This window comes from Myotis nattereri (assembly GCF_964212035.1).
Source record: "Myotis nattereri genome assembly, chromosome: 4".
NCBI classification, from domain to species: Eukaryota; Metazoa; Chordata; class Mammalia; order Chiroptera; family Vespertilionidae; genus Myotis; species Myotis nattereri.
In genome coordinates this window covers 6,936,431-6,960,429 of record NC_138079.1, presented here as the reverse complement: position 1 = coordinate 6,960,429, position 23,999 = coordinate 6,936,431, and the positions used below count along the sequence as shown (strand labels likewise).

The following is a 23,999-nucleotide window of genomic DNA, read 5'->3' as shown; positions in this document are numbered from 1 at the left end:
TATAGCCCAAATATTTCAAAACATAGGTAGCTATATTTATGCTTGGTTCTTATTTTAACAAACGCTAAGCATCACTGCCCACAAATAAATTTTCAGTATCACTTTAGAAATGTTCTCTTTCATCATGAATGCACGATTTTTCTGTTTTAAGAAAGTGGGTAAAATTTCTGAAAACACTGCAAAATAGGTTACAGCCTGCAGCCTTACTTAGAATTTGCCTCTTCAAATCTTTTCTATACCGATTAAAAATGTAAAATCTACTGTTAGCAAGGAGGATAATGAACAACCTCGGGCCAACTTTAGGGGAAACTAGAAGCTGGATGAGGAACAAAAATGTGCTTGGTTGTAAGTCCAGGGCTCTGGAGAGCATCATAAATATATAATGTCTACCTGAAACATCATCAAACTAGCCAATGAGCAGTCAGACCATACTCTGGTCTAGTGTAATTTCTCAGGTTAATCTTTTATTAGCCAGTTAAGTATTTTTAAAGATTTTTAAAGACTATTCCTAGCAATGCCTTTGATACCATTATCCTCATTTCATAAATAAGAAGAGCAACTGATGTATAGGGTGTCCCAAAATTCACGCAAGAAGTAATTTTGATAGAAAACAAGGCTTATAATTAAAAATTGTAAATTTTTTATTGATTCATAAAGTATACAGTATAGGGTTATGTACAGAGTAGCACATCGGGTAAATGGCCTCCACGGCTTTGCTGGCACATACGCAAAGCCGTGGTCTTCATTGGTCTTCATTGTCCCTGCTCCTGGGCCATAATTGGTACTTGGTAATGCTTATCAAATTGAAGGGATTGAAATCAAAGGGCAGCAGATATTAGAATCTGATTCAATAAACCAAGTAAAATTAGGCTTTTATTTTTTTTTTTGTTGTTGTTGTTAATGCTCACGCAAAATTCAAATCTTGCGTGAAATTTGGGACACCCTATCTAAGTACTTACCAAGACAGAGAAAGGACCGGAACCTAATTCCAAGGACAGAACCTAGATGGAAGCTTCATATGAAGACGGTTGGAATCTGAGGATAACCACTGGCCATAAACTGATTTAGACAATTTCTTAGCCTTGGCCTGCCTCTTGGATATAACAAGAACCTTTGGGCTCCCAGCGAGACCCGTCACAGGTGTTAGACGCAGGAGGTTATCCGTATCCGGGCAAAAGGACTTCAATATTGAACATTAAACAGACCTCTCTGGGGAAAACAGAATGATTGAACACCCCGAAGATGTTGAGGCTCATTGCAACTCCTGCTAGAGCGCAAGAAAGCTCTCCCTAAACACATGTCCTCAGGCCCCACCTGTAATGGGAGAGACTCGGAGATGTTTACAGATGAATGCGGGGGATTTATCTTGCAGCCAAACAGTAAATGCCACAAGCAGCTGTGAAAGCTTTCTTTCTGGTCCAACAGCAAACGGCAGCTGAGCTGAGGCTCCCCATGCCCTCGGCCAGCAGGACTACGGGTGGGCTGCGTTCACACTTCCTTCCCTCTCAGAAGGTGGGTCAGACGTGAAGAGATGTGGGTTGTGTAAAAAGAGCACGGGGCTGGATGTCAGGGAACTTCAGTTCCCATTTTAATCCTGTCCCCATCTAGTCATTGTCTCAGCAAAGCAACTCAGCAACTGAGTCTCACTTTCTTTCTTTGTAAAAAGGAAAATAATGGTGGGAAGGAAACAAACACATTGCATGTCTACTGTGTATAAACACTGTGAAATCTATGCACAGCAGCCCTGCAACGAGGGTCACATGAACTTGACATTACAGATGAGGAAATGGAGGGGGCTGAGATAAGGTCACATGACTAGTCACATATTCTGGAAGAGATAATAGAGGAGTTGGCTTCCCCATTCTACCATACTCCATTTGGAACTCCAAAATATCCAGTAATACTACATTTGAAGCTAGCTTTCCAGGGCATTATTAAAGTATATTTTTCAAGATAAACAGAAAAAGCAGATATGTAACAATTTGTTATGATGATGAAAAATTTAAAAATATATATACATAAGAATTTGGGGCCTAAACCCCTCAAATGTTAGAGACAATTCAGAATGTTCAAATGCATTTTTGCTGGAGAGAAATGATAATTATTAAATGTAGGTACAGGACAGCCACATATACCTGGCACTTTTCTAGGTTCTTAATGTTGACAAATTCTTCCTCATATGTGATTTCCTTGGTTTCTCCTAACCACATTGTACCATGTTTTGCAGCTAAGGATACTGTCGTCAACGCCTGGGGGCATGTCAGCTCCCAGGTCCCCCCACTTCTGATTTCGGCGGCAGCTGTGGCACAGAGAGCTTCCTGTGAGCTCAGACTCTCCTCCTGGCATGGCCCGCATCCAACCTCAAGCACCTGCTGCGCTCCTATCACAGCTCCTTCCCTGCCAGGAGCCATCCTTGACCCACAGCCAGCAGGGCCTAGAAGGTGAGAAGTATACCCCTGGAGAAACCCTGATCAGCAGAGGAGGAAGCAGGCTCCTGTCGTTTTGATAGGGACATTTCGGAGGAAGAACTCTGCACACTTCAGAGGGATCTCAGCAGCATCAAGCGCCCATGGAAGGCGCTAGAGTCACACACGGTGACGTGTCCTCCTTCCTTCTCTCACTTTCCTCGTGTCTCATCCCTGCTTCTAAACAAAATAAATGGTTTGCACCCAAGTCCCTGTCTTGGCTTTGCTTTGGGGAGACCCCAAACTATGAGAGGCATGGAGGCCTCAGCAGGGGAAGTGACAGGCACAGGGCCGGCTGCCCCAATTCTTATGAAAAAATCCAATGAATTTTTCATATCTCTCCTTTCAGTTGTACATACAAGGCTACAAGCTGTCATTTCTACCTTCTATCAAAATGCCAGACTTAAAACAAGTTAAAAAATGCATGCTTCAATGCAAAATGAATACTATAACCATCATTTTTGCCAGGGGTTACACATATCAGTTTTGCCAGGGGTTACACATATCATCTACCTTTAAAAAAACTTTGATTTTTTTCCCCAAAATTTTGAAGTATTACATTTTGCTTTGCTGGTAAATTAGAAATGTTAAGTTTTTGTACATAAGAAAGCTAAAGTTTTAGGACTTTCCTATGTTATACTTTTAACTATTATTGAAAACAGAATTAGAATCTTTTCTACTCCCTTTGTCTACCAAATCTATTCAACAGCAGGATTGTAGATTTCCCTTAAGGAAGAGCATTGGCCTGGAGCTTTAATAAGAGGCAACTTTTGTTTGTTTAATGTTCTTCCCTTTTCCATTAGTTGCACCACAATTTCCACCATCTTGAGCTCTCAGTCATGTACTCTAGGTCTGAACAACCCGCCATTCCTCACTTCCAGAGCTCAGAATATGACATGGGCTGACCAATTAGTGTGGTCTCCTCCCTGGCTACATTGATTGGCTCAGAGGACAAACAGGAAGCCAAGCCTGGCCAATTAGAGTGAACATGGAGACTTTGATGGGTCCTTTTCCAGCAGGGAGGTGCACAAGCCAACTGCACATCTTCAGTGCCTGGTGGCCACCTTGCCACCTATAGGAAGAGCCTTCCTGAAAATGAGGCCAGCGAATGGGAAGAAAGGGAAGGCGTGGCACAGAAATGGATGGAGACAGACTGTCAAGGTCACATGATCTGGTCCTCCCTGAATTTAGCCTTGCCACTGGACTTTACAGTCCCAGGAGTCCAGACATCACTGCCTCATCTTCCTTCAAGCTCCTGCCACTTGGAATTCCACAAACCAGCCACAAACAAGCTCTGCATTCAAGCATTGAAGAGACTCGGTGCAGAACTTCTCTGGACAAACAAATAAGTGTTTCCCACGACCAAGGAATAAGCTGGAAGTCAAGGACCAGAGCGGAGCTACTCACATCTTGGCAGAATCCTCTGTCCCTGCTTCAGAGAGCCCCGGGACCGAGTACTGAGCAAGTCCCTTCATGACCCTGCAGCAGGCAGCCCCAGACAAGCCCCTCGCCTCTCATGCAGGGTACACTGACTCCACACACCTCATTTCAATAGCTCGGTGCTTCAACTCACATTCCAACTGCAACTGGGGTCCAGAGGATGGACCTTAGATGGAAATTCCTTCGGCTCCTTTTGTTCTTTTGCTCAAAACTACATAGAGCATTGAGAAGCCCTGTTTCACATTTTAAACTCTTAGAAAAGCTTCTAATCACCTTTGTACCCTCTGAGAAGCTGAATAAAAAGGGGCTGGAGAGGTGATGAGAGCAAAGAATGCTGAAACCACACCAAGAAACTTGCCCAAGGCAATACCAATACAATGAACTGTAATTGTTTTTAAAGGTCTTATTCCTTCTCCCTCCAGAAAAGTCACCATCAAGTATTTATTTCAAAGACAATGTTTCAAAGGCAGGGAGGCAAGTTCCGAGCCTGAAATGCAGGCAGATTTCTCTCTAATTGTGGAAGGGAAATGGGAAAGAGGTCAGGTGAGTGAGGACAGGTTTACCAGATGGCCCACCACTGAAGAGGAGGGGGGATAGATGCTGGCCCAGGCTTCCACATCTCTGTCATCTGTTAAACACACATGCTGTGAGCCGATGCTCCCTCTAGGCTTCCAGCATGCCTAGAATACCTGAGGTCACTACCTTTGGCTTCTGGGTGTGACATACAAACTCACCTGATGAATTCCACGGAATAGTACTGAATAGGGGAGCTTCCTTCACTCTCTCCAGGTTTCCAAGATAGGGCCACCTCGGACTCGGAAACCACAGTGACGTGAGGCTGCTGGGGTGCTGCCGGAGGCAGGCAGGAATCTAGGCAAGACAGCAGGCAACTAGTTGGTTTAGGATCTTTGCTGCAGGAGAGGTTTAATATGTAAAAAAACAACAGGTCTGCTTCTTACTGCCTAACCCTCTCTATTCAGAGCAGCAGGAAATCCACACCAAACAAACACAAAAATAAACACAACTGCGTTCACCATGTAAGGCTGGAGTCAGTAAGAACTGGTCTCCCTGTCTTCCCCATGCCCCGCTGGCTGGAATCTAACTAAACTATTATCCAGACCATTGACTTTGCGATACACAATTGAGTGTATCCTTTGAAACCTCAAATCATACTCCCATCTCCTAACAGCCTTTCATCCCTGTTTGCATGTTGGAATTGATATTTACCTACAAGGAAAAAAAAGGCTCAGCCACTTACTTTCTGTGTGTGTGTGTGTGTGTGTGTGTGTGTGTGTGTGTGTTCCCCCCCGATGATAATCAGAATACATACCAGTGGGAGGACATTTGGGAAATGCCCTCATGTGTAAAGACATAGGCATTACCCATGATCCTCTTGCTTAAAGCTAACTGCTGCTACTGTTTTTATACCCAGACTTTCATATTGCTCAGCCTTCCTTTATACTCCTGCTTCTGCCAGATACATTTTTCCTGCTTTCTCTTCCCAGTGAAATAGGCAGTTTTCAAAATTTGGGGCAAATACATGATTCTTCCTGAAACCCTCCCTGCGCCTGGAGGTGGAGGACGTGCTCTCTCCTGAGTGCTCCTAGTCCACTGCACAGACCTGGGATGCACTGGGGTTGCTCGCTTACTGTTTGCTTCTCCCTCGACAGAAGCTCCCTGTGAGTAATGCCATGTGATCAAAGCATCTTTGCCCCCAGTACCACCTCTGAGCCTTTGTTGGGTCCCCTTTGTCTATAAATCTCTCTTCCTGTGTCTCTTCCTCACCTTCTTAATTCCCACTCACTGTCAGATCTCCACTTAGAAGTCATCTCAGGGAATTCTTACCTCCCCCCTCCATCGGGTCTCCCTTTGTACGTTCTCACAGCACTGCAGGTAGCATTTATCACTACCTGTGACTACACATTAATTAAATGGAGTCTTGACCCATCCCTCTATGTTCCAGGAAGGCAGGAGCTGTTCTGTTCACCACTGAATTCCCAGAGCCTTGTTGTGGAATGGAGCTTAAATGGCTTCAACCTTTAACGATGCTCCCCTCAACCCTCCTGTGCAGGTGAGAGAAAGCAGCACATAGGACAGTGATGGCAAACCTTTTGAGCTCGGTGTGTCAGCATTTTGAAAAACCCTAACTTAACTCTGGTGCCGTGTCACATAGAGAAATTTTTTGATATTTGCAACCATAGTAAAACAAAGACTTATATTTTTGATATTTATTTTATATATTTAAATGCAATTTAAGAAAGAAAAATCAACCAAAAAAATGAGTTCGCGTGTCACCTCTGACACGGATGTCATAGGTTCGCCATCACTGGCATAGTACAATGCCTGGTACACAGGAGGTCTTTGTTGATATATATACTGAATGAAGGAATGAATGAAGAGCACCCGTCAGTTTCCTATTATTAAGGAACTGAACCCATTTTACCTTGGGGCAAGGTGGTAACATGCTGAGGAGAGCTAAGCCACCCTTTGCCTGTCAGGCTGGAAGCTGCTACGCTCACTTGATATTCAGTGCCTGGTTTCAAATCTCCAATCACTTCCTCCTGTCAATGACCAAACAGGAGAGGTGTCAATGGGGCAAACCAGACAATTTCCATGAAGGCTGCCTCTTGAGACCCCTGTGAAATTTTGCTTGGGACAAAGGTTGTTTTGCTTTCTTTGAGACTGGCCAAGTTTTCAAATTTGTAAAGAGGAAAACACCATGATGTATTTCCTGAGACTAGAGCATCACCCTTTATTGGAATCTATACAATAAGTGACTAAGGGTGGGGAGTGTGTATAGTGTGGAGACTCTGGACAAAGGGATGATTCATGACCTGGGCTAGATGGGAGCTGGATGGCGAGAGATTTCATCACGCTACTCAGAACGCATGCAACTTAAAACAGTTATTATTTATTTCTGGAATTTTCCATTTAATATTTTCAGACCTCAATTGACCATAGGTAATGAAACTGCAGAAAGCAAAACCTGGGATAAGGGAGGACTGCCATCGTCTTGCTTGGGTAAGCTCACCTCCTGCTCCCTTAGCTTCCAGCACCCGCCTTCCCCAATGGGCACCTCCAGCTCAGACCTGCCTCTAGAGTCCAGCGCGGGCCTGTGACTGCCTCCTGAACATCTCCACCCAACAACTACGAAGCAACTCAAATTCAACATAACCAAAGCTCAACTAATCCTTTCTCCTCCTTCCACCCAAAAGAAAACAAAAAACAACAACCTTATTTTACCTCTTGTGCTCCCTCTCATTGTCCAGACCAGAAATTCTTGACACGTTTCTCCCTGTTTGCTCGTCCTCCCTAACCGCCATTCACTAGGTTACCTCTACAGGTACCAGTACTCTTTCAGATCACTTGATTCTGGTAATGTCATTTTGTCACAGGCGCTTCAGTCCAAGTCCTCGCAATTTTGGCAATTACGAGGCCACCAATACTGCCTGCACCTCCAATGCAGACTCCACGCTGTTAGAGTTATCCTCCTGAACCCCTAATACCATGTCACTTCCCAATTTAAAACGCCTTAGGAGAGCGTATTCGTGTCCCCTGTTCATCCCTCCAGCATCGTCTCAGGCCACCACCCTTCCCTGCATTCTGCATTCCTGTCAGACTTAAGGACTTGGCAGGGCTCAGATTTATGCCAGTCAACCGCTTGCCTCTGGGCCTTTGAACCTGCTGCTCCCTCTCCATGAAATGCCCTTCTCCCCAGTCTTGCCCGGCTCAGCTCCACTCATCCCTCATGACTCAGTTCAGCCGAGACATTACCTCATTTCTGAGCCCCAGCCTCCGGTCTGGTTGGGCAACCCTTCCTCTATGCCTCTATGCTTCCTGGCGTCCTTGGTGCACCTCAGTCTTAACACCACTCCCCTTACATTGTAACTGTCTGTTGATTTGTCACCTTCTCTGCACCCACCTGAGGGCAGGGAGCAAGTTCTTATTCCTCTGGCATCCCAGAGCTTAGCACAGTGTTATCGGACATGTACCAAGTGCCTACGAAATGCTTTTTGATGAACAAATGCATTAACTAGCGAATGAGAAAAACAAATGAAACCCAGATGTCCAAGGTAATCCGATGAGCTCAAAGAGAGGCTGCCCCCTCCACCTGGATTCCCAGCATCAATGCCTGTGCTCCAGCCCCTGGATCTAGTGAGGAACTCCAGACACAGGGCTGACTCCCTCTGACCCACTCCCTCCAGCCACCTGCACATGCCTCTCAGATGCCCCCTTCTTCCACTTCCTCTGAATCCTGACCTGGACCATTTAACAGCCACCTGGAAAGTGTCTACCTCCACTCCCTCTCCCCCGCCCCTCCCCACACCCCGGACCCACTCTATTCTACACGCAGCTGCACAAGGGGTCTTTGCTGAACATACGGACCTGCTTCCACAGCCCCTCCTGTTCCAGTTCCCTGCATCTGGGCACCTAATTCCACCATCTGCCCCCTGGTTTCATGTCAAGTTGGGTTCAGAGACTGGACGGGGGACAGCAGACTCAGTTCTCATTCTCTCCCAAGTACCGCACCCAGGCCTTTCCCATGGAGGCAGAGAGGCATTTCCAAGCCCACTTGATGCTCTCACAGGCTTTTGCTGCAGGATCCCTTTCCCTGTGAACTGATTGTGTTGTGTGAAGTGTAGGGGCGTAATGCGGTTTCACAGGTTACTAGAGACATTAGCTATGAACCAACACAAATCCAGCTCCCATGGAGTGTTGTTTCTCTGCCCCAGGAACACGGGCAGCCTGGCTTGATCCTTCTCCCGGCCTGTGAGGTAGGTACCACTCTGATTTTCATTTGTGGATGATAAAAGGGAACCCCTGAAAAGCTAGCGATTGGCTCAAGGACATGAATGGTGAGGCGGGCATTTGAAGCCGGCTTTGTTTGACTCCATGACCCACGCTCTAATTCTATAATATGTGGATGAAAAATATTAGATAATATTTAAATCTACAAACCATACTTAGCATAAACACTGACGACCAGATGGTTATTATTGGGTCTATACATGTAGAAGTTTCTGTACTAGAAATTTCAAAGTTATCACTGAAAATCAGAACTCAAAGATTGGACCCTGATTTCAGACCTCACTTTTCCCCCTCTCCCTTCCTCCTACTGCTGGAAACCCAGGCCATTTGTTTCCAGAAATGATGCTAGATGCTGTTTTGTTCACTCGCCCAGACATGGAGTTACTGTACTATGAGGGCAGCCAGTTCACATGGCTGGGAGGAGGCATGAAGTGAGAGCCCCGGACAAGAAGCCAGGAGACCCAGGTTCTGAGCCAGGCAGCTGTGCCACTTAACTTCTCTGGGCCGAAGTTCCAACACCAAAACTCTAGGATTCTCCTTAAATAACCTTCATTGGTAGCTCTGAAGTCAGGGCTGGGTCTCAGTTGCCCTGGTGCAAGTTGGGAATATCTAGCATCATTAGATGGAAGGCACCAGAAAAACAGAAAAGTACTCTCTTCCTGACCTCCTTCTTCCAATGGTCCAGACCAAGGCTGTGCAGGCCAGGGTGGAGGGAGGGGTGGAGGGAGGGGCGGGGGGGGGGGGCGTTCCCATTCCCGGTGGTGACAGAGAGTTAGAGAGTGTCGTCCAGGGTCTGAAAGGAAGGGCACCATTGGCTTTGGGTCAGGACCAATCTTTCTCATATGGGCCTGTCCTATGTATTACAAGAGAGCTAGCATCCCTGAAGCTTGTCCACTAAAATGCTCACACAGATCTCCAAATGCCCTACAGAGGACAAAGGAAGCCTAAGTTGGGGACCATTACCCACCAATCCCTTCATTTTATAGTGAAAGGAACATTCAGAGGGACCCAATGGCCTTGCCCAAAGTCACCCTTGCTGTGGTGACAGAGCTGGGACTAGATGCAAGTCTCCTGGTTAAGTTTTCTCTCTCTAACCTTGGGTAGCAACCAAATAGAATTACTGTCCTCCTTTAAAATTCTGTGGGATTTTACAATGCGCATAATATATCAGTAGAGTAGCACATGTATAATTAATAAGTACATAAATATACGTATATTGGTACATGTTCAAATATTTCTTTACTGATGGTATGCATGATAAAAAGTGTGGAGACTGCCAGTTTAAACGTCCTTTTCTATTTCTAACTCTAAGAAACGGCCAGATTGCCCTGATTTGCTTTAGTCTTTATTTTTGCTGGATGAAACTGTAGGTTGCTTTCCTACAAAAAAGGTAAGTGTCTAGTGCTAACCAAATCAGAAGTCTCCACATCGGCAGATTATCAAAGAAGGCATGGGAATTCCACATTATCTATCAGCCAGGTAATGTTGGTCATTTCACCACTTGCCAACCCAGTCTTTTGTTTGTCATTCAATCCAAAGAAAATCAACCACCCCGTTTTAGGTGACCGGTCCTGTCTCATTGAGGTCTCAGATGGTTAGAGGAAGTAAGAAAGGGAGAAGGGAAAGGGGTGGGGGGGGAACCGCCACCACAAAGGCTCTCTCACTCGTTTAAACATTTCCTTTCCTTTTTAATCTTCTTCACCTAGTTTTGGAACGGAGCTTAAATGGCTTCAACCTTTAACGATGCTCCCCTCAACCCTCCTGTGCAGGTGAGAGGAAGCAGCACGTGGAGGATGGAATTCGCCGGGGATGCTGGGCGGTCCTGCTCCTAGGGAGCTAAGCATCTTCTCTGGGCCCTGGTCAGTGAGAGGCAGATGCGGGAAAAGCAACATTCTGAACAAAAGGGCCCCCTGGATCCCCGGGGTGGGGGGAGGGGCGGGGTTTAGCTTTTCTCAAGCAGACTTACAAAAATCACCGGAGGCTCGGGCTGCCCCTGTGAAGGAGAGAAAACAGAAGCACATGAGAAGGAAAGGAAGGCCTGTGGGGTGAAATAAACCCGCAGAGCCACGGCCCCCCTCCACCCCCCCAGCCCAACCTCGGGCAGCGGCCCACACCCTCACAGCACGAACTCTGCGGACGCTCACTCCGTGCCTCCTCGGGCAGGTATGCCGCTGAGGGCTCTCTGATCAGGACCTTGTCCAGTGCTCACGGCATCCCTATGACAGGGTACAGGGCAGAGGTTCCCAAACTCCCGCTGTTCACGTCACCTGGAGCATCTCAGACAGCACCTCTACCCCAAAGCTGTGCCGAGCAGTTCCATTTCTTCAGGAGGTCAGTCAGGTTATGCCCAAACGACTTGGCAGTACTAGCTCACACCGATGGAGCTGTTTCCATTGAAAAGTTCAGATAAGCCGCAGCCCCCTGGGGGTTGGCTGCAGAGCCCCCAAAGCACCCTGGCACGCAGCCTGCTGTCAGAGACACACTACCTATGGATGGATGCTATGGGAAACCCTGTGTGTCGGTGAGGGAACGGAGACAGGTCAGGGACCCACTGGTTGGGTGTAATACAGGATCTGAACGTGAGTCCTCTGGATCCAGAGCCCACTCGACCCTCCTCCGTCAGGTCAGCCCTCACGGCTAATCCATATTTCCACGCATGCGCAATCCCCTGGCTCAAACCATCCTGAATGCCCCTCCCTCCTGCCTTTCCAGAAACTGGCGAGCAGATCTTAATTCTCAGCCCCCCAATTTGACCTCTTGTTCCTACAGGGATCCCTCCCTCTTCAGAACCTCAGTCTGTCTGCTGAGTGGCCTGTTAATGGCATCTGGCCTCCTGCTGCTCTCTATTGTGTAGTCAGCTGACTGGGGTTTCCCCAATAAGACTGAGAGCTGCCCAAGAACAGGGCTCTGTTATCTCCGCTGGGCGTCCAGCAGCGACTCTGAAAGTTACTGAAATCCGCAGGTCGTCAAATGCTATAACCTGATAACACACTCTAACCAAGAGGATGTATTTACCATATAGGCAATGGCCACCAGACATGATAGCTGACATGGCTGCTTTTACACCTGACCAAAGACTTAGAGACACAATCTTACTTGGCACTCACAACAGTGCAATTATTATACCATTTTTACGGGAGAAAGGAGAGATTTAGACAGGATAAATGACTTTGGCCAAAGTTTCCCAACTGTAAGGATAGGAAGGAGGCTTCCACCCTGGGGTGCTGTCCCTCCTGGCCTCTGTTCTATGTGTGCACCGCGGTGGCCGGCCCAGACACACCGTGCAATGTGAAGAGCACAGTCAAGGGGTCCGAGTGTCCAGCCCAGGTTCACAGATGGGGCAGGATCTTGCTTTCAGAGGTGCTATCCAGACTCTGAAACACCTGTCACCCTCCCTGCCCAGACAGTGCTAGCCCCACCCACTGCAGGCCAGGATGCGGGGCTGGGACACTGCCCAGCACACTGCCGCCCTCGATGGGCCACAGGCTTGTTGGAAGTTCCAGCGCTAGTGCCAAGGGGAGACTGAACCTCAGGTAATGGTTTCCTAGGCGAGGCCAACCCCTCCTCCCCTGTTAGGGTGGAGGGAACCACAGAGCCTGGGGCTGAGGGCCGCTGAAGCGAATGAGGAACAGTCTGAGCAAAAGTCTGAGATTAAAAGCACATCAGGCAAAGGACACTCGAGCTGAAACTGCGCAGGACTTCCTTCGGAGCCTCGAGGGCTTTGGTGACAGTAGGCAGAGCAGGGTCCTGAAGTGCGGGGTCTACCCTCTGCTGTGTTGCTTGGCAGGTCTGACTTGGGGAAAGTCATTCCTCTCTGAGTCTCGGCATCCAGCAGTGAAATGAGGTCATGGGATAGTGGCGAAGATGAAATGGAAGCGCAAATGGAGAGCAGGAGGGATGGGGCCTGGCGGGTAACAGATGCGCAGCAAGGGAGAGCTACTGATCACCCGGGACAAATAGGTTTCCGTGCGCGCCCGCAGGCAGGGGGCCCGTGGCGTGACCGACAGGGCCACAGTATTCTGGGCTCTCCCGCCAACTCCTTGCAGGGACGGGGAAGGCTCTAGCCGGCAGGACAATTGCAGATGGGGAAGGAGGAGGACCGTGAAGGAGAAGCGAACAGAGCAGGCCTAAGGCAGAAACATGCCCCCAGACAGACGGTGACAGGAAACAGAAAAGAAACAGATAAAGAGCCAACAACTGGCTAGTGGAAGGACAGGCTGGAGAAGAAAAACAAGCAGAATGGACCCGCTGAGCGTACACTGCAAATGACATCATTTTCTTCTGCACTGTGTCGCCAGGCAGCGGGGAAGACACAGCTGTGTCATATTTACTGATAAAGCTTTATTGAGCTTTCACAAAAATCAGAGTTGAACTTTTTGAAGAAAAGAAGGGGAAACAGCTGTAAGGCAGACGTCTTCTCGTGTGATAAACGGGGTGGGTTGAGTCCAGGATGCGAGTGCTGACGTCCGAACTCTCTCTTCGTGTGGCTGCCTTTCGGGGTGCAGACACACGTGTACACGAAAGGCACCCACACATTCGAGAGGACCACACGACATTGTTACGGTCACTACACATACAGCAACATGCCCCCCTCCAATCAGAAACCCTCCTGGGTATCTCGGAAATGCCAACCCCGGCGTGCCAGGAGGGCCCCCCGGATGGAGTACTCACGGTGGCGGAGTCCTGGCCCAGCTGCACGCTGCGGTTCCGCTCCCGCAGGGGTTCATCAGTGCCCACCGCAGAGTAAGAGACCTGGGAAGGTGCAGACGCGGGTGAGGGCAGCGCAGGCCTTCCCCACCGGATCTGGGTCCGGGTTCTGGGGGCGCTCACATTGCAGTGGGCTCTCGGGTGCCCTGCCTCACCTCACACACACTACAGGACAACTGACATCACACGCGGGGCCAGGTCACCTCGGAAGCCTGCAGAGGCCAGAGGCAGGCTCTCGTCAGTGAGGTGGGGAGGACTGGCTGGATCCAGCTCCTGTTCCTCACAACCACGCTCTCAGGTAACCTTGCATTTTCCCACCCTGGATGCCACCCGAGTCGGGAAACACGTTTCTCTACTCTAAGAAGACAACAGGACAGGGGCATTGATGAATGGCTACCCTCCCTTGTTGAAATGGGAATGCGGGCCCAGTGCAGCCAGCTCTCCGATTGCCCCAGAGAGCTGAGAACTGCAGATATTTCTCTGAAATCTTCTGACTTCTAAAAGGTGACTCATTTTAATAAACACTGTTCAAAGAAAACGTCTTGGGGACTCCAGCCAGTCCGATTTGCAGCCTGTGGAAGGCGGGACGCATTCTCTCTTGCTTCCTCCACTTGGCTGGCTCACCCCTCTCCCCTGGTTCAGATGTTACGTTACTTTGTACGTATGGACAACATACCACAGTGACTCCCTAGCATTGCCCATGTTCCTGCTACTTGACTGCAGGCAGCTGGCTACAGGAACCATGTCTTTTACTTAGTTTAAATTTTCCAGTCCCTGAGCAGAGGAAGAGCAGGCTAGATCCTAATGACCTTCAGGGCACTGACAAATGGCCTTGATCAGGAAACAGTTCCTCTGGCTTCAGGAGGGAGCAGGGGGCAGTGATTGATACGCGGGGCTGATGGGAGGTCATACCATGGAGGAGCAAAGATGAGAAGGAGCACCCGGTCATCCCAAGCACCCTCTGCAGAAGCCCGTGCCCAGATACTCACGGTGTACCCTACGATGGGGTGCCTGGGATGCCTTGGCATCTTCCACTGGATGCTGAAAGCCGTGCAGTTCAATGCGTCCAGCACGACGTGCAGAGGAGGCCCCACCTTGCCTGTTTTTGCCAAAACAAAAGAGACTGCGTTAGAGGTCCATGCACCTTGGGTACTTGCACAGGATGGAAGAGAGGCCACCTATGGGTGGACAGCGGGCAATGCAGCCGTGTCTCTGGTCTGACTTCACTGCTGTCCCCTGCCAACCTGGCACTGAAAGGGAAGGAAGTCAGCCCGGCTCTTGCCCTCAGTCCCTGCTGTAACTGCTCATTCCCTAGGGACCAGCAGCAGGACATTCAAATGCTCTCACTTGACTCTAGGACAGTGGTTCTCAACCTTCCTAATGCCGCGACCCTTTCATACAGTTCCTCATGTTGTGGTGACCCCCAGCCATAAAATTATTTTCGTTGCTACTTCATAACTGTAATTTTGCCACAGTTATTAATCGTAATGTAAAATATCTGATATGCAGGATGCATGTTCATTGTTACAAATTGAACATAATTAAAGCATAGTGATTAATCACAAAACAATAGGTAATTATATATGTGTTTTCCGATGGTCTTAGGCGACCCCTGTGAAAAGGTCATTCGACCCCCATAGGGGTTGCGACCCACAGGCTGAGAACTGATGCTCTAGGAGCTTGAAATGTATTTAAGCAAGATAATAAAATTTTTTTAACTCAGTAGCATACAGATGTTTTATACATGTGGTATATAGACATGTCTTTATGTAGCCAGTATATTCCCATTGCAGAAAGTTTCAAAATATGGTTAAGTGCAAAATGGGGGTTAGAAAATATCAAGTGTTTTACTATACATTTACCTTAAATAATTTTATGCTTACACATAATATGTGGGATGTCCATAAAAACAATATATGCAGATTGCCAAAATTTAGAAAATACAGAAATAATAATTTCACCATTCATTAATAATTGAGTAGAGTATACTTCCTTTTAGTCACATGCAATTTTTAAAATACTTATGTATGCATATTGTTATTTTTATCCTATTTATTACTGGATTTATTATGCACACTAAATGTATAATACTAGAGGCCTGATGCACGAGATTTGTGCACTCGGGGGGTGGGGGTGGGGGGGTCCCTCAGCCCAGCTGGCACCCTCTCGCAGTTCAGGAGCCCTCAGGGGATGTCTGACTGATGGCTTAGGCCCGCTCTGCTCCCCAGGGGGAGCGGGCCTAAGCCATCAGTCAGACATCCTTAGCGCTGCCGTGGAGGCGGGAGAGGCTCCTGCCACTGTCACTGCGCTTGCCAGCCTTGAGCCCGGCTTCTGGCTGAGTGGTGTTCCCCCTGTGGGAGCGCACTGACAATCAGGGGCAGCTCCTGTGTTGAGCATCTGCCCCCTGGTGGTCAGTGCACATCTTAGCAAACAGTCGTTTCACTGTTTGGTCGATTTGCATATTAGCCTTTTATAATATAGGATATATTTTCAGTTTTAAATCCTTGCTCCTTAGGACAGCCTGATTCTAAATGTCACACAACTTTGTCCCCTTGGATTCTTCATAGTGGGAGCTAGAGAATCATGGCCACAGGGCCAATAAGACATGAAGTGAATGGCTCAGCCAGGTCTCACAACATCCAGGGCAGGAATGAGGGGCATATGACCAGGATCCTGGCTTCATGTCTTCATGAAGATTATAAACTAGAGCTGGTGGGGAAGCCCAGTGCTCTGAGATGCTGCCTTCACATAGACTTACTCCTATGTCCCCACATACCAACTGGAAGACTTTATTTTTTCCCAAAATAACTAACATATATATGATGCTATATTTATTATTATTTTGATTTCCAGATCAGTTTAAAAGCAATAAAAATTGGAGAAATATTTGCAAACCATATACCTGATAAGGGATTATTACCCAAAATGTAAAAGGGACTCAGACAACTCAACAGCAAAGTACTAATCATCCAATTTAAAAATGGGCAAAGGATCTGAATAGACATTTTTCCAAAGAAAACATACAAATAGCCAACAGGCATATGAAAAGGTGCTCAACATCACTAATCATCAGGGAAATGCAAATCAAAAGCCACAACACCTCACACCTGTTGGAATGGTTATTATAAAAAAAAGACAGGAGATAACTGTGACAAGGATGTAGAGAACAGATAACCCTTGTGCAGTGATGCAAGATCGTATCCACGGGACAAAAGGCAGAGACAGTGAGAAACAAGATAGAGATGCTCTTCTTCTCCCCACTCATTAAGGCTGGTGTTCTGGGTGGTTCTGCCCAACCTCCTCTCCTCAGTTCCCACTATGCCCTCTCCTTGGGTGCTCTCATCCCTGCCAGTCGCTACCACATGCATGCTGGTGGCTCCCCAATCTATTTCTGCAGCCCAGCCTTCTCTTTCAGAGTGGCAGGCCTAGGTACCCAACTGCCAAGTGGACCCAGATGTCACCTGGGCCCTCCAAGTCAACACGTCAAAACTGAATTCATCATCTTTCTCTTCAACCTGAGCCTCTCCGGTAATCGGCGTCCTGATAAACAACATCACCCTCCACCATGGCTTCCAGAAACCTCTCACCCTCAACATGAAACATCACATGGTACCCATCCTCTCCTATTCACTCAGAATCCTCTTCAACCCGTGCCTAGAGCAACACGACCAAGGTTCAGAGCTGTATGCACAGTGGAACCTGTTGCCCATTGGTCAAGACTTCCCTGCTGGTTTCTCTGACCTTTCTGGATCCTAAGAGATAGTTTCCTTCCCGCGGCCTCTCCAGCCTGCACACCCTCTGGGGAATATGTGTTAGTAAACCAAATGAAACCTTTTTTCCTGCAGAGCAGTTGAATGCAACACTAAGGTTGTTGCGGCGCGAGGACGGGTGGTTTTCACACTTGTGAGTAGGAGGGGTGCGTGAATGGCCCTCTGGTTGGGAGGAAGCACATAGGCCTACTCTGAAGGCACATTTGCTTAGGGAGCACTGCATTTTTCTCCGGGTGTATTGGTTTGCAATGTCCTTGAGGGCAGGGCACGTCTCCAGCTGGGGGCGCTCTGAAGCTGTATTTGCAGACCAAGTACGCTGCTTACACACAGATGGTACAATTATTGGCCTATGTATAGAACAGGGTAGGCTAAAGGCAAGAGTAAGCCAGCAGGTGCCTCCCGCCCAACACCCCCCTTACTCCCCCCCTCCCCCCCCCCCACACACACACACCCAAGACAGAGTCCAGGCAGGGAAGGAGAGAGGACCAGAAGGCCAGAAAACACCAGCAGGCAAGTCTTGCCAACATGGCTGATGTCAGCTTAGAAGACATCTTTGTGGTCATAATGGGGTGAGCCAAAGTATTTCCTCAAATCTTTTCCAGCTACCCAAGTGAATGATGAGTGTGAAACTAACTCTTCTCACATCGCTACAATTTCTGAGCCTCCAGGAGAAAAGTCTAATCTTTGGACAAGCCAAGCCCCAGTTGCATTTTCCAAAAAGTCTGAATGAAGCAAAAAATAAATAAATAAATAAGTTCTGATAATGGTTCTAGCATTGAGGTCTTCTGGGATACCAGTGCTTCCTCGGTATTCAAAAAATCAAAGTAGTAGACCACTGGCATGTGAACTGAACACGGTTTAAGCAGTTAGATGCAGAACAGCACTCGTATTTAACCAACAATGGTTGCAAGGACAGAGCAGTATATTATACAATGGAAAGCTAGTTTTAAAGAGTTGTAGCCTTTAAAACCAGTATGATGCATTTATACAATATATCCCGAAGCTGTGTTCTTGTACGCTAAAGCTATACTTCTTAAGAGATAGAGAAAGTTTCTTTGCCAGGAGGGAGCTGTATTCCTGGGCTCTCTTCTTTGGAGGGCTTTCAAAACTGTATTAGGTTTTTACACCAGTAAACTCTGAATAATTAGGCCAATTTCTTATGGTAATTTTATTTCATAAAATACTTCAACTTCCTGAGCAAAATTCATCTCTGATTCAATTAGTTTTGTGATCCAATTCATAAAAGCACTTCAAAATGCAAGTAAAAATATCATCTGTGACAGAAATACATTGCTAGCTTTTTAGTTATTTGATTTTCACGGAATGAACCAAGTTATATTCACTGATGCACTGGAAAGTGCCCAGACTAACTAAAAATAGTCAGGAAATTCTGAATAGGAAAAAAAACCTTATTTCCATCTTTTTGAAGTTCGCTCCAACCATTATTACTAAAGTAGCGCTATGAATATGTAACCACAGATCTGCCACTAGGGCCAATTCCAAGGTGATACCTTCAAGGCGGGAGTAAAAAATGTGACTTTAAGACACAGGCCAGTGTTTGTTCCAAGTACCCCGGGATTCCAGAAATTCTCAGACACTGAGGAGCAGCACGAAGTGTTTTCCAGAGCCCTGCCAGCTGCATTTTTGGGGAGCAGGGGGTACATTCGCATCACAATTGTGCTTCCCTTTGAAATCCACCACTCCCCTATGTAATTCCAGAGAGTGGTCCACCATTCCAGAGTAATCCACCAACACTCCAAAGTATAACTGCAGAATGTAACCCACCACTTCAGGCTAACCACTCCCCATGGCCAGAGTGTGGTATCCCAGACCAAGAGGACATGCCTGCTGAGAATCTGGGACCTCCCCTCCCCAATACCTGCAGACCATTCCCTGAATACCCGAGGCTCCAGATTCCCTACCCAGAGAGTCCTGAGCCCATTTCCTGGACTTCCCTGGGTCTGTCCTTCTGAGTGTGACCATGCTGCTGGAGCGTGCCACCTCAGGGGCAGGGGTGGCCAATGGATTGCAGTTTGCCAGGATGGTGACAGGCAGAGCATGCGGCTGAGGTGTCCACATCCACACCTAGGAGCACCCTTCAGCGAAGGGCAGACCAAGGGATGCACCAAGCCAGGGCTCAGGGGCCAATTGCCTTCATGTTGCCTCTTTTTAAGTGGAACTTCAAGGAGTCCAAGAAATCCAAATTTGAACGTGGTCTTCCAGATAATGATGAAAATACATTTGTCAGGATAGAAGGAGAGAAAACATCGCATCTCATAGTTCGTTAGCTTATTGGATCAATTGAGAGTTTCTACACAAGTGATTGTGTGGATGTCCTTTTGAACTCCCCACATACCCCTTTCTGAGCATCCCCAGGCACCAACAAAATGTACCTTTTCACGTAAGTTCTACACAGATATCTAACTGTTCCTCTCAGCCTTGATGGCTCACACACTTCAAACTCCAAACGTTCCAGATGGAAACCATCAGCCTCGGTCTCCAAATCCCCTCCTCTCCCATATTCCCCGTGGTCCCAAACCTGGAAACATCTTTAATTCCCCCCTCTCTCTTCTGTCCTAATGCAGCTCTCCATGCTGTCCAATAGCCCACAGATGTGACCACAGTGAGGGTCCTTGTGTGCAGAGAGAATCACTATGAGAACACCACAGTGATCGTGATCGTTGTCGCAGACAAAATCCATGGGTCAATAAAAGCTCCAGTGGGGGAAGCTTTAATACAGAGAATGTCTGCATAGCCTCAAAGTATTTCATCAAAAATATTTACTAATTATTGTGATGATTTTCATGTCCACAAATTATTTTATTTTCTTTCTTTAGAACAGCGATTTTCAACCCGTGTGCTGCAAGAATTTTTAAAACATGCAATACCTGACTATTTTGTCAGGAACACTGACCTCTTTTCCCTTAGATTGTCAAATAAAAAATGACAACAGTCAACACAACAATAGCTGTCCAGTGTGAATGAATCAAAATTATACCTATTTTTTTTGTCAGAGTGGCAAGAAATATACCATTTGTTGGTGTGCCGCAGAATTTTAGTAATTATGTGAGCCATGAAATGAAAAAGGTTGAAAATCGCTGCCCTAGGAGATGGCACTTAAGTTCCCTCACTTGAGTGTGGGCTGGATTTAGTGACTCACTTCTAATAATCAAGCATGAAAGGGAGAAATGGTAGCGTTAGTGGAGAAGCCTGCCATCCACCGCTTTAACCAATGAGCAAGGTTGACATCACCAATGGGGAGCCATGTTGATGTTGTTCATCCCCTGATTTGATGAGACGGGAAGGACACTTCACCCGTCCGGTGTTCCTGCCTAAATACACAGCCGCAGTCTAATCATCTATCTTAGTGGTCGGCAGGCAAACTGCGGCTCGCGAGCCACATGCGGCTCCTTGGCCCCTTCAGTGTGGCTCTTCCACAAAATACCACGTGCGGGCGCGCACATACAGTGCAATTGAAACTTCGTGGCCCATGCCCAGAAGTCGGTATTTTGTGGAAGAGCCACACTCAAGGGGCCAAAGAGCTGCATGTGGCTCGCGAGCCGCAGTTTGCCGAGCCGCAGTTTGCCGACCACTGATCTATACTAATAAAAGGGTAATATGCTAATTAGACCTGATGTCTTTTGGACATCATTCTGGACATCCTTCCTGACGAAGCCAGAGCCGGAGGGAAGCCAGCCGGGTCCTGGGTGCCGGAGGGAAGCCGGTGCCAGCAGTTGGGGGAAGGAAGGCCTACTGTTGCATGAATTTTCGTGCATTAGGCCCCTAGTTAGAAAATATTAGACAAACTCAAATTGAATGACACTCTACAAAATAACTGACCAATATTCTTCAAAAGTGCCAAGGACATGAAAGACAAAGACAGAATCTGCCTCAGGCCGAGACTAAGGAGGTAGGACCAAAAAATTGCAATGTGCTTCCCTGGATTAGATACTGAAATAGAAAAAAAGACATTCGTGGAGAGACTGATAAAATTTGAGGAAGGACTGTCCTTTAGTTAATGGCATGTACCAATATTAATGCCGTGGTTTGGACAAGTGTACCATGGCAATGTAGGGTGCTAACATGAGGGGAAGCTGAGTTACCGGAAACTATGCGATTGCGACAATTCTTCTATAAATCTGAAATGAATCTCCCAATAAAACCACTGAAGAAAAATGTAATCTTTTCATCATAATCCCAGCAGGAGAGCCTTGTTCTCTAGGGCAGGGTTCCTCTGACAGGGCAAGGCTGTCTCCTGGCTGGAACTCACCCGTCCCCAGCCTGAAAATCAGCCCCAGAAGGCCCATTGCATCCCTCACTCCCGCTGATGGCATCTCTCAGTAACTCGCTGCTGAGGGCAGCTCTCGCTCTTTCTTGTCCTCTCGGGCTGGGTTTCTCTCGTTTCCTCCTGCCAACCTGCCCCCCCCACCCCCACCCCGCACCTAAGGTAGCACATCTGGGCGGAGTGCCTATGCTACACCTGACTTAGGAGCAGCTTCCCCCTGGTGCTGGGCCAGAATCTGGGCTCTGCAATTTGCAGGATGGCAGCAAGAAGCATTTTGCCAAACCTTTACCTGTGGCTCCTTCCTGGCAAAGCATTGAGTTAGTAGCACATGAAGCTTCATGGTCAACAAGCTGCGCAAGCTTCTTTTAAACCACCAAAGGCTTAAGGTTTCTTACCCTTCAGGGAACAGAGGTGAGCAGTCATTTAAAAATGGAAACAACCAACCACCTCCATCTCTCACAATGCTGGGAACTTTAAGAACAGTAGGCTCATAGTCTGGGCATATGGATTGGCTACGGGTGATAATGGCTGTAATTTATTGACCATCATCTCAAAGCCTGGTGGTCGTCAGCATTTGACAGAGTTCATTCCATCCGCCCCAAGACCATAGGACCTGTTTGGGCAAATAGGAAAGAGCTTCCTCTTCCTGGAACCCGTACACCCGCAGGCCAGGGGAGGCTTGGAGAAGGGATGGAATTCCCACCCCAGGCCATTGTCTTCTTACTCACTCATGGATTAACAAGGTGATCCTTGCCCACATTCCCGATATCTGTAACTCTTGGCTACACACAACTGGCCCACCATTGTGTAAGTTACTCTTTTTTATTTATTTTTTTAATTCTCACCCGAGGATATTTTTCCATCGATTTTTAGGGAGAGGGGAAAAGAGAGGGAAAGACAGGGAGAAACAGCGATGTGAGAGAAACACATCGATTGGATGCCACCTGCATGTGCCCCAACCAGGACCCGGGCTGGGGAAGAGCCTGCAACCAAAGTATGTAACCTTGACTGGAATCAAACCCAGGACCCTTTGGTCTGCAGGTCGGCACTCTATCCACTGAGCCAAACCAGCTAGGGCTGTAAGTTACTCCTTTTAATTCTTTCAACAGATCTGCAAGGTAGGTGATATCATACCCCCTTAAATGAGGAGACTGAGGGACAACAGTTATTAACATGTTCAACCTGATAGAAAATGGAATAGCCAGGGTTTCAGACCAGCAGTAGAAATTCCACCCAAAACAGATGTTTTCAATTACTTCCAGGATCATATGATGGAAGAACGGTTGGGACTGTGGTGAGTGGGAGCAGATTTGCTCCATGGGACAGTAAATTGCTGGCAAAAGTCCTATCAACTGCATATCCCTTTATTCTGCCCTTGGACCAAGACAGCAAGTCTTGCCTTGCCCTCCGCCCTTCCTTAGTTGCATCTTAAATGGCAACATGAGAAAATGGGGAAATTTTATTTTCCCAGATTTAGGATTGGGGCAAACTGACCTGGCAAGGCTACTCCCCAGAAGAGAAACAGCAGGAGCCGCTGAATTGGACCTTATGCCTCAAGGAGGCTCAGGGGTTAGTGAGGGGCAAGAACTGGGAACATGGGCTTTGAAAGGCAGCAGGAGGTAATGGAATTGAGCCTGCAAGATGGAGAGAATGGATGACTAATATTCAATAAAAATTGCCAAACTTACAAAATGTGGAAACGGAGGATAACAACAGTGAAAACTTATTGACTTCTCATTATATGTCAGGGATTGTTCTAGGGGCTTTGGATGTATTGATTCACCAATCCTCACAACGACTCTGTAAGGTAGATTCTAATATTGTCCTGTTTCAGGGGTGAGAACTCTGAGAAAGAGAGGAGTTAAGTAGCTTTTCCAATGTGATGGAGGCAGACCATGAACTAAGGACAACTCCAAAGCCTTGGGGAATAATGCAGGGAACTTCGTGCCAAATTTAATCAACCAGCTAGGAACAAGGGAACCCCAGAGACATCTGGGCTAACCTAGTAATAAAGACAAATAAGAATAACTAATTATTTATGTGCTTAAGCACTTTACACACATCTTCTCATCTAACCTCTACAAAGAACCCCATTTTACAGATGAGTACACTGAGGCTGAGAGAGATCCAATAGGTTGCCCCTATCACATACCTCATAAGTGGAGCTAGGAATCCAGGGCGGCTGGACTACAGAAACCAAGCCTTGTGATCATTAGACTTTCCCATCTCCTCTCTTGGTGGGGAGGACACCAAAATCCTTCTGCCCCTCTGATGCTTCTTGTCCCTGGTCACCTGTGCAGGTCTGTTCAGTTAGGAGCAATAAGGTCTTAGGATTAAGTAACAAAGCACAGTGGGAGCACCTCACACACAGGCTTGGAAAATATAAAATGTACATAGTGCATATTCTCAGATGAAGGCAGGCAGGCCCAGGGCAGCCTTATAGTCTGTGAAGGGACAGAAATAGCAGCAACATTGACCATGACTACCAGGACTTATGATCTCAATGGGGAGAGAAGATAAACA

At 47.3% G+C, this 23,999-nt stretch overlaps 1 long non-coding RNA gene across 1 annotated transcript; it reads right to left on the bottom strand.

Annotated features, from left to right (window-relative positions):
- Positions 1–4,639: 4,639 nt before the first annotated feature.
- Positions 4,640–10,702, bottom strand: LOC308518308. The gene is made up of 3 exons (XR_013995936.1): positions 10,681–10,702; positions 6,349–6,466; positions 4,640–4,775 (listed from the first exon to the last, which is right to left on the bottom strand). It is a non-coding gene; the product is annotated as an uncharacterized lncRNA (long non-coding RNA).
- Between the last annotated feature and the right edge of the window lie 13,297 nt (positions 10,703–23,999).